This window comes from Dicentrarchus labrax, unplaced genomic scaffold (assembly GCF_905237075.1).
Source record: "Dicentrarchus labrax unplaced genomic scaffold, dlabrax2021, whole genome shotgun sequence".
NCBI classification, from domain to species: Eukaryota; Metazoa; Chordata; class Actinopteri; family Moronidae; genus Dicentrarchus; species Dicentrarchus labrax.
Window position 1 is genome coordinate 20,962,844 of NW_026136707.1, and position 9,462 is coordinate 20,972,305.

Below are 9,462 nucleotides of genomic sequence, written 5' to 3' on the forward strand. Positions count from 1 at the left end.
GACGTGAAGCTCCAGGACGTCAGAATTGTCAACCGGCTCTTAATTGCAGTTATTATTCAGTTTTAATTGTTGCATGATGGGGATCAGCGGTTAGTTCTCTAATAAGGGATGTGCAACCCACATTTTATCTTACAACAAACAAAGAAAAGATTTCAGATGTATTATCTCATCAACAAGGTCAAAACAGCTGCACCTTCAAGAAACATTTTTAAGCAGCTAGTCATGCAGAATTGTAAAAATGTTCCAGTAAGTGTAATTCTTGGTCTGTGGGTCTTAAGCCATTAAAACATTTTGAGAAAAACATTTTGGAATGTCATGTTTGGGTGTAATTTTTTGAGTTGCTATAAATTAGATAAGAAGGACCCAGATGTAAACTATCTTCTGGAATATTATTTTATTAGTGCTAATGGTAAGTTAATAATTAGTTTATCAAACCTTTAGTAGGCCAAAGTCATAAGTTGAAAGACAGTGATGGTCCCTGCTAATTGATTCACTTTATTCAACTAAACAGAACAATTTAATCCCAAATTCTTTTAAACGAATAATAGCACCACTTTGTATTCTTTTTAAGGATAAAATACACAAGTAAACAACATATGGCAGACAACACGCTCTGAAGATGTTCAAGCCATGCTCTTGTGCCCAAACCACAGTAGTTTAGACCAGTCAGCATCCTTTGAGGAACTACTAGCAGCTACAGCATGAGCTACTTGCATGGTTTCACCCACCCTAGGTGTGTGTGACTGTTTGAGAACAACAATGACAGCTGTTAAACAGGTTCTTGTTCACTAAAGAAGAGCAAAGAACCTTTAGCCTGAGCATGGCAGGTAAACTCAAAATGTCGTTCCCAGTTGAACAGTCCAGTTATAATCCAGGAACAGAACTTTGTACAGGCATGTTCAGTGAGTCTCTGCAGAGAGAATATGCTGTTTTATTTCTTTTCTTTTTGTTTCTTTCTTTGATTTTTTGATTTTTTTTAAGCTATTGTATGTCAGAATAGTGTTTCAGCATTACGATCTTTACACTGAATGTGGCATTGATGGCATAATGTTTCCACAACGCAGTGGCCTTCCCTGAATCCATCTCTCTACCACCTCTCACTGAGTAGATATCACTTTATTTTTGGTAAAGTAAAACATTCAAAGGTTCATTCAAACTTTGTAACAGTAATGGTAATAGTGAACATTACTTATCTAGCTTTGAGCACAAATTTGATGATGTGTATTTTTAAATTCAAGTTTCCCGTCACATAATGCAGCCATCAGATACTGTATAGTATAAAATCTTATTAACAGTACAAAGAGCATGTTTGATGTTGTTACTGTGGTACCAAAGTGAGACATTTTTGTGTGTCGCAGTCATCAAACAAGACACAAAATTGGTCATTTCCTTAAGAGGCAGTCATTTGCATGTTTGTGCTAGTGCAGATAGGGATCGGAAGTCAGAAGGCAAATCTGTAACCATAATAGTTCACAAATTCCCAGTGGTTTTATGATTTTTATTAGTTACAGACCAAAGGACTGAACTGTTTGACAAATGTGACTTGACCTAAGAAAATATGTGGATCAGCCAATTGAACGGTATTTGAAAAGTGTGTATAAAAGTCCATTCTGGCACATTATTAATATAACTCTAAAAGAGATTCCATTAAGACTGGGCAAAGTGGGAACCATAATGTAATTTCATAAAAATGAAAAAAAAGTTTACTTTTAACATTTGCACCTGATTCCTGAGGGTCAAACAGGGTTCACAGTAGGAGTAGTATAGTATTAGTATTTCAGAGTTGTCATGTGTCATTTTTGACACAGCTGTGTAACTGAGGTGACATGTTTTATTCCCTGCAGGGCTAGAAGACAGTATAATCCCCCAGAGATGACTTCCTTCTGATAGCGAGCTCTGAAAGCTTCCTGTCACTTAGTGCAGTTTGACAGCATCATCACAGCAACCATTGATCCGTTTGCTTGACTCTGCATTATTAAGATGACAATTGTGTGCGTGGGCGTGCGCTGTGTGTGTCCCCACTGTAATGCATGTCTCAGATCCATTATAACCCGATTAGATTCCCCTCTCCTGGAAGTGCTGCTCTGTGACAGAGAGCATAATCTTTAATGGAATTTGTGTGAAATTAAATTATACGAGCATCAATAAACATAACATAATTCAGAAGAGTAAATGGGCTTAATTTATTGGATGGGCAGGCGTAATGGCACCGGTGTGTATAGAATGAAGATGTCAGGGAGACAGGTTTCAAACAGCGGGGTAAAAGGGGGTTGACAAATACATCATTGGTGTGTGTGTGTGTGTGTGTGTGTGTGTGTGTGTGTGTGTGTGTGTGTGTGTGTGTGAGAGAGAGAGAGAGAGCATTTGTATGTTAGCATGTGTGACACTTTAAGCGAGAAAGATAAATGTTAACGATGAGGCATAGCAGGGTCTTCACTGTTCTTACTGTCCTATGTGTGTGTTGTGTGAGTGCGTGCGTGTGTGCATATGTGTGTGTGCATGTTTGTTCAATATTCTAGGGCAGGAATTTGGAACAGCAGGAAACTGGCAGATTCTTCATCCACATGAGTGGGTAAAGAAAGTTCAACCTTTTATTAGAGAGGACTGTAATTTAATGGGCAGGGTGCACACATGGACTGAGAGAGCCAAGAGAGAGATGAAGACAGAGGGTGGCGAGGGAGGGGGAGAGAGAGAGAAAGAGAGAGAGAGAGGAAGACAAAGATTAGATTGAGAGACAAATGAAAAGATAGCAGGAAAGCAATGGAGATGGAGAGGGAGTCAGACAGAAAAAGGGGGGGAAAAAGGTTGAAAATGCTGAAAAACATATTGAAGGACTGGGTGAGAAAGAAAGGGTTGAAGTGTGTGTGTGTGTGTGTGTGTGTGTGTGTGTGTGTGTGTGTGTGTGTGTGTGTGTGTGTGTGCGTGCGTGTGCGCGCGTTTGTGTGTGTGCTTTGAAAGGAAGGTTTGATGGAGTGGCTCTGCAGCTGTAACAGTCAAGTGTTTGATTGCCCGGGTGGGAATCGTGTGAGGTTGTCATTTTGCGTCTTAACCTTTTCGGGGGAGCTTTTCTTTTTTTGGGTGGGAGGTTAATAATCAAAAATGATCTGCTTCACTAGAGCAGATAAATAGTGTCAAACACAGCTGGGACAGAGAGGGGCTGACTGGCCACCACAGAGCTAAATTGATGGTTGTAGCTGCAGAGGAGACGGGGAAAAAAGCCCCCTCGCTCTACTGTATGACATGAATAGACTTCTAGGTGTCGTCTTTTTTTCCTGCTCTGTCGTTTTTTTGTGATGAGGCGCAGTCAGAAGCCAGGAGGCGCAGATGTAAAGTGTGTGTCGCCCAAGACGTGGGAGCACGCTGCAGCTGAACTGACAGAGTGCCTTTACAACGGCCTTCCAATTTACAATCTGAGAGGTTGACATTTTTATTCATTATTTCTTTTCCTTTCATTCAGATTGTGTGTATTTAAGAAAAGCTCACCAAAGTGTTGACTCTGCTTGAGGGATTATGTCATAGTCAGGCACACACACGCGCACACAATAAGACAGAAAAAGGCACAGGCTGTTGAAGACATATGTCATTGTCACATTTTTTTCTCCTCCTCCCAGAAGGCCTGACTGTTTTTGAAAGATATACTGTCCACAAAAGCCTCTTCTTCTTTATCCCATAAATCTGTTTGTGTGGCGGATAAAAGGAGATGGACTGAGAGGAAAAGAAAGGCAACTCAGTTTACTTTATCATCTTTCACTCTCCCACCCTCCCACCCCCCCTGCCCTCGCTCCAGCACCAGATTTGTGGCCATAATCGTGGATAACTTACAGTATAATCTTGTTTGTTCCTTTCTTAAATGGAGCGATAACATCTCTCAGGATCATGAGTGGAACGGCAGCGGGGGGGGGGGGTCCACGATGGAGGAAGAGGGGGGAGGAGGGTTTGGGAGTGGAGCAACGGGGGGAGGTAGGAAAGGATAGAGAGGCTGTTGCACCTCCTTTCTTTATGTGGAAATCCTATAGTGCTGGCGTTTATGACCAGCTGCCTGGCTGCTTCCACTCCAGGATTTACAAACCCCCTCTCTCTGACACACACACACACACACACACACACACACATACTCAGCTCACAGTGTAGGCACAGTGTTATCTGGAGGAAGGACAGTAATAAATATCAGCAATATAAGAGGTCAGCAAAGGTCGATCTGCGAGGAAGATCTCCCGTCATAATTTGTTTAAGGACCCTGCTTCCAATAGATGTTTTGGGGATTGTCGATGTGTGTGTGTGTGTGTGTGTGTGTGAGTGTGTGTGTGTGTGTGTGTGTGTGTGTGTGTGTGTGTGTGTGTGGGGTGGGTGGGGTGGGGGGCAAACAGTTCATTATTCGGTGAAGTGAAATGGGCTTTTGTTTAGATCAGTCACAGCCGTAAGAGCTCCCAGTGACACTGCCATATAAACTAGGTTAAAAAATCCTTACTGGGAGCACTGCTGTTTTGTGATGATTGGTGATGTTTATCTTATTAAATACAGTGAAATTCAATTGAGGAGGGTAAAAACCCATAAACTGGTTCAGTCCACTTTTGACTTGTGTACTTTGGTGGAAAAAATTGCAAGTGGTAAATTTAAAATGTATTGCACTTAAAAGTTAAAAACCTTTAAATTTAAGCTGAAAGCATTATTGATTGTTTACCTCATGATTATTGCTGACTGGAGGTCAGGGGTTATCCGCAATATGATTTTGATCCTTTCATTTCGTTCTCTCAGTATACTAAAGCAAAACTGAAAACAGAAAAGTGCTCACAAAGTTACAAAATGATGAATTATTGTCAAAAGAGACTGAGTGTAAGCTGAAGCCATGTTTTCTTTGGCCTTATTCTGTATATACACATATATCACCACTGTCCTGTAAAAGCCACATATCCTTGAATAGTTGTATGGTTTAAAATGCGCCATGATGGAAATGTAAGCAGATATCATGTTTACTAATGTAAAAACAGCTATACTGAATGACTAAAAATAGTTGTAATAATTATCAGTGTTGTGCTAGATTAGACTAAACAGGAGCTAGCTCTTAAATTCAGTTCACATAGATTAAAATGAAGTTTAGTTCACATTCAAAGTAACCCGTAGTCATTTAGAATTTTGAAGTTCACAGTCCTAAAAGATGAACAGTTAATTTCTTCAGTTTTTTTTTTTCAATGAGCTGCTTTACAAAATGTTTTGAGTGTGTGTTAAGTTTTAATCAACTGTGTGTGAGCGTTGTGGGAGTTATGCTGCATTCACATGGTATGACGCAAACAGTAGATGGCAAACTGGGTGTCATTGATGGAAGAGAGCAGGAAATTTAGGTGACAGCAGCGGAGAATACTGGTAGTGGTAACGGTAGATGGCGTTGTCATCCAATGTTAAAATATTTAAACTTTTTGATGTCCTCCACAATAAATATTTAAAACCGGATGTTACGTAGCTCCCTCACACAACATTTGCAATCTGGACGAGACCCTAATAATGAATAAATTACATAAAATGATATGAATAAAATAATTATATTTAATATATTCATTATTTGTAAACAGTACGACATCACCATAGCAACATATCATCATGTGTGTTTCATTTTACATGATATAAACCAAGTGATATTTTTAGTTTTTTATTATTAGTATTTTTTTTATTCAGGGAATGAAACTGTGTAACTTATAATACATTTATTTTGAAATAGTGTGATGTTCCTGCGCAAAAGTAATGTGAGGCCAGGCTGAGGCTGCACACTTATTAAAGCCTGTTGTTTATGCTCCTGTTCCGGGGAGGACAGGAACAGGGGCATAAACAACAACTCTGGGTATAAAGGACAGCTCTGAGATGCAGATCCCTCAACAGGAAAGCTATAGAAATGTACGCCTTGTTAATTATTTAAAAGGCTGCGCAGGCTCAGAAGCTTTACCGATAAGGCCGATCAGAGATGCTCACTGTCAGTGAAGAAACGTGATAAAGAAGACCCCAGCCTTGTGTCTGCCTGCCTTTAGACATTCCTAGCCAAACCTCTCCCATGTTCGGGGTGTGGCTGATGGATAGGCCTGCATTTCCCAAGATTGGGAATCACCCTCCATAAACACATGTCCATCCCCCTGTCCTCGCTGCACCACCTCTCGAGCCTACCCCCTCTCCCCGGCTTGGACAGGTGATACAAGTGTATATTTATTTATTTCCTTTAATACTCTTCTTTATCTCCTTCATTGTTAGTAGGCCTGTGAGATTGATCAATATTTAATTTTCTGGGAGAAGGAGTGGGGAGGAATCAGTGCTGCAGTGACACTCAGGAAATCTTCCTCCCTCCACATACCGGCTTCACTCTCACATCCTCTCCCTTCCTCATCCTTCCCTCATCTCTTGTCTCATCCCATTCCTCTATCTCCCCGACATCTTCTCTTTCACACCTTCTTCCTGTTACTCTGTTAACCACTGTTTCTCCGAGCTGAACAAAAGTGCCTGTTGGCTCCGACTGTCCCCCTGATAGCAAGAAAGGGCTGAGGTTAACCTTTAATGTAATGAAGGATCATAAAGGGAGCTGATGTGCCCTCTTGCAGGAAGGCCTTGCTATGAACAGAGCCCTTTGGTGACCTTTGACCCCATATAGTCATTGCCCAGTGCCTGGATGTGCCCTTTAGTGAGCGAGCAGTCTAATCAATGGATCATTTTTCACTTTGGAGACTGTGAGGTCTAGCCTTACACCATAAGCAGAGGAGGACATCACAACAGAAAGGAAGCGGAAATAAAGGATAGATTGTTCAATAGTCGTTTTTTTCTGTCTCCCTCTGTATCTGGTGGCTATCTTAGGAGATGCTGACACTTTGATGTGCTAAAGCCACTTTGCAAAACCCTAAAAAGTTTAAGTTTTATCTGTCAAAATAAAGGATGAGCAGTGACAGAGTAAAACCACCGCAGTGCTGTGTTTTGAAAATGAGAAATCGGAGGCCTGGCCCTGCCAATAAAGCCTTGAGACAACTGCTTAGTCAGGTTCAACTAATCATGTCTTTTTGTCAATGCATTTGAAGCGAGCGAATCGTCATCAGTGACAAAGCCATCATTGTCTTGACCCTTGAGCCCTGTTTAATTAACCCATTCATTTGATTCAATATTGACAGAATGGAATCTTTTCTGTACTTTTTCTTCTTCTTGCAGATGTTACAAACTGGAAAGTATCAAAAATCTTTGTTTATGTTAAGTGGCTTTAAATGTTTTGATACAAATCAGAGCCTAAGCTCACTTTAGGCATCAAAGGAGCGAACACGTGTTGTGGAAAAGAGGGGCATTTTTTTCCTTTCAGATGCCATTTTACAGAAGAATGTTAAATGGCTCTCTGTGGATTGAACACATTCTTGCAGAAAGAAAAAAAAAAAGGCTGAAGCATCCCCATTTTCCTCCTTGCAGTATCAGTGCTGCTGTACAGTAGATGATCATGAAAGGGAGCTGATAGTTTTGACTGCAGGCCATCGAGGCTCTCTCTAGATAGAGGGCAGTGCCACCACGGATCTCATTATACCCCCCTTTCCTTTGCCCCTCTTGGTAATCGCCACCAGAAGGGTGCAGGAATTTCTCAGCACATGCTGGTGGTTTCTGGCTCGTTTCAACCTCTGCTTCCCATTGAGTGGTGAGGAATTTAAATTTTCATACACAGCTAGGAGAAAGCACTCTCGCAAAGTTGTTCCTGTCTCAGAATGTCTGGCTCGCTTTGAAATATCCCCTCTAAAGACTTTGAAATTATGTGATAAAACGTTATCAGGAGAGCAAAAATAGAGGGGGAGTTAGTCTTTTATTGGTCTTTCACTCTCTGTGAAGTGGCAGCAGCCAGTTTTAGCTCTATCTGTGATCCACATAGCTGACTAATAGTGTTGTGCAGCATGTGGTCTCTGGGGCTTCAGGCCAGGTGTTGGTGTTAATGCTGGAGCCCTCACAACACCTGTTAAGGCCAGCTTCAGCATCCATACAGTCTGCTCTGCTTACCCTGCTTAACCAACCCGACTTACTCTCACTGAGAAATTTAGTGATCTAGAAGTCATTACAAAGAAAGCCATATTGACAATTGAAAACATGTTTTTATTAAGTCTGGCGGGAAGGCATTCACATTCATAACTACTATCACATGGTTTAATTTCCTCTGTAGCAACATAGGCGGTTTATTTCATTTGTTTGCTTGGAATTAAATAAAAAATATTAGACTCATTGGTAATAAGTGGTATGACAGTTTACTGCTTAGTAATGTTTCCTCCTTGCCAAAGGCCATGCTTTGATCCTTGGGGGAATTGAGTCGTCATACACAAAAAAAAGAATTAATTTGTCATTTCCTTTCTAAAATGATGACAATTTCCTTTTCATATGAGAACCTTTGGCAGGATGACATGCCCAGCCAGTACTCATCACAGGTTTAATCAATGGATGGAGTTGGCTTAGTTATCACGGAAGATAGCTCAGCTGTCATGATGTGACTTGATGACAATTAAGCCAAATCCAGTAGCATAAGTGGATCTTGAGCTTTTTTTTTTTGCAAACTACTATTTCTAACCACAAGAATGAACTTTCATGCCTCATTTGGAATGACAAGTAGGTGGGTCTTATCTAATATGAACATTTCAGAGGGGGAGGAGGAGAAAGACAGAGAGAGGAAGGGGACACTTGAAATTTGGCTGCAAATATAGCAAGATTGTTGAGACCGTGATGGACAATCAATGATAACCCTCATCCCTGAAGGATTTTAAGCTCTCATCTTTGTTTATATGTCAATCTAAATTAACTGAAACCAACGCAGAGCGGTGAGTTGTCAGTTTTTGGTTGGCGATACACGAAGACGCCAGGTCTTGCTCTAACCACGTACCTCGGATGGCACCTGTACTTACTGTGCAAGTCCAAGTTGTCCACTTACTCTTGTGAAGTTGCCCTCAATTTGGAGAAACCCTTCAAAAAGAGAGCTAGTGGAAAAATAATCCCACTGTAGAGATCATCAGAAGATAACAGAGTGAAGCGTTGAACTGGGACCGCACTATGCTCGACCTAACAGACCACAAGAAGAGGAAGGGTCAAGAGTGAGGGCGAATGAAATAAATTTTACACAGGGTGAAACACAGTTGACTCAACCAACCACACAGAGAAAGCAGGAATTTCCCAGTTGGAAAAAGGTATATTCAATCATATTTAACACTTGACAACTTGCCCTTTGTCTCTTTACTCAGGTATCATTATGTGACCCTCAGCAGCCACCACACACAGCTTTACAAGATGTTATGACCTCTTAAACAGTGGCACTTTAAAGTATTCCTCTCCTGCTCACTGGTCCACAGAGGCCAAGTTCTTGCCAGGGATTATCAAAGTTAACAGGATTTTAATGGGTCCGGGGAGACTGGTAAAGACCCTACCAGGGCCAGGTAGTGCCGTTCTCCTGCTACCCCTCTCGCTCCCTAATGCAGTCAGGCTGCA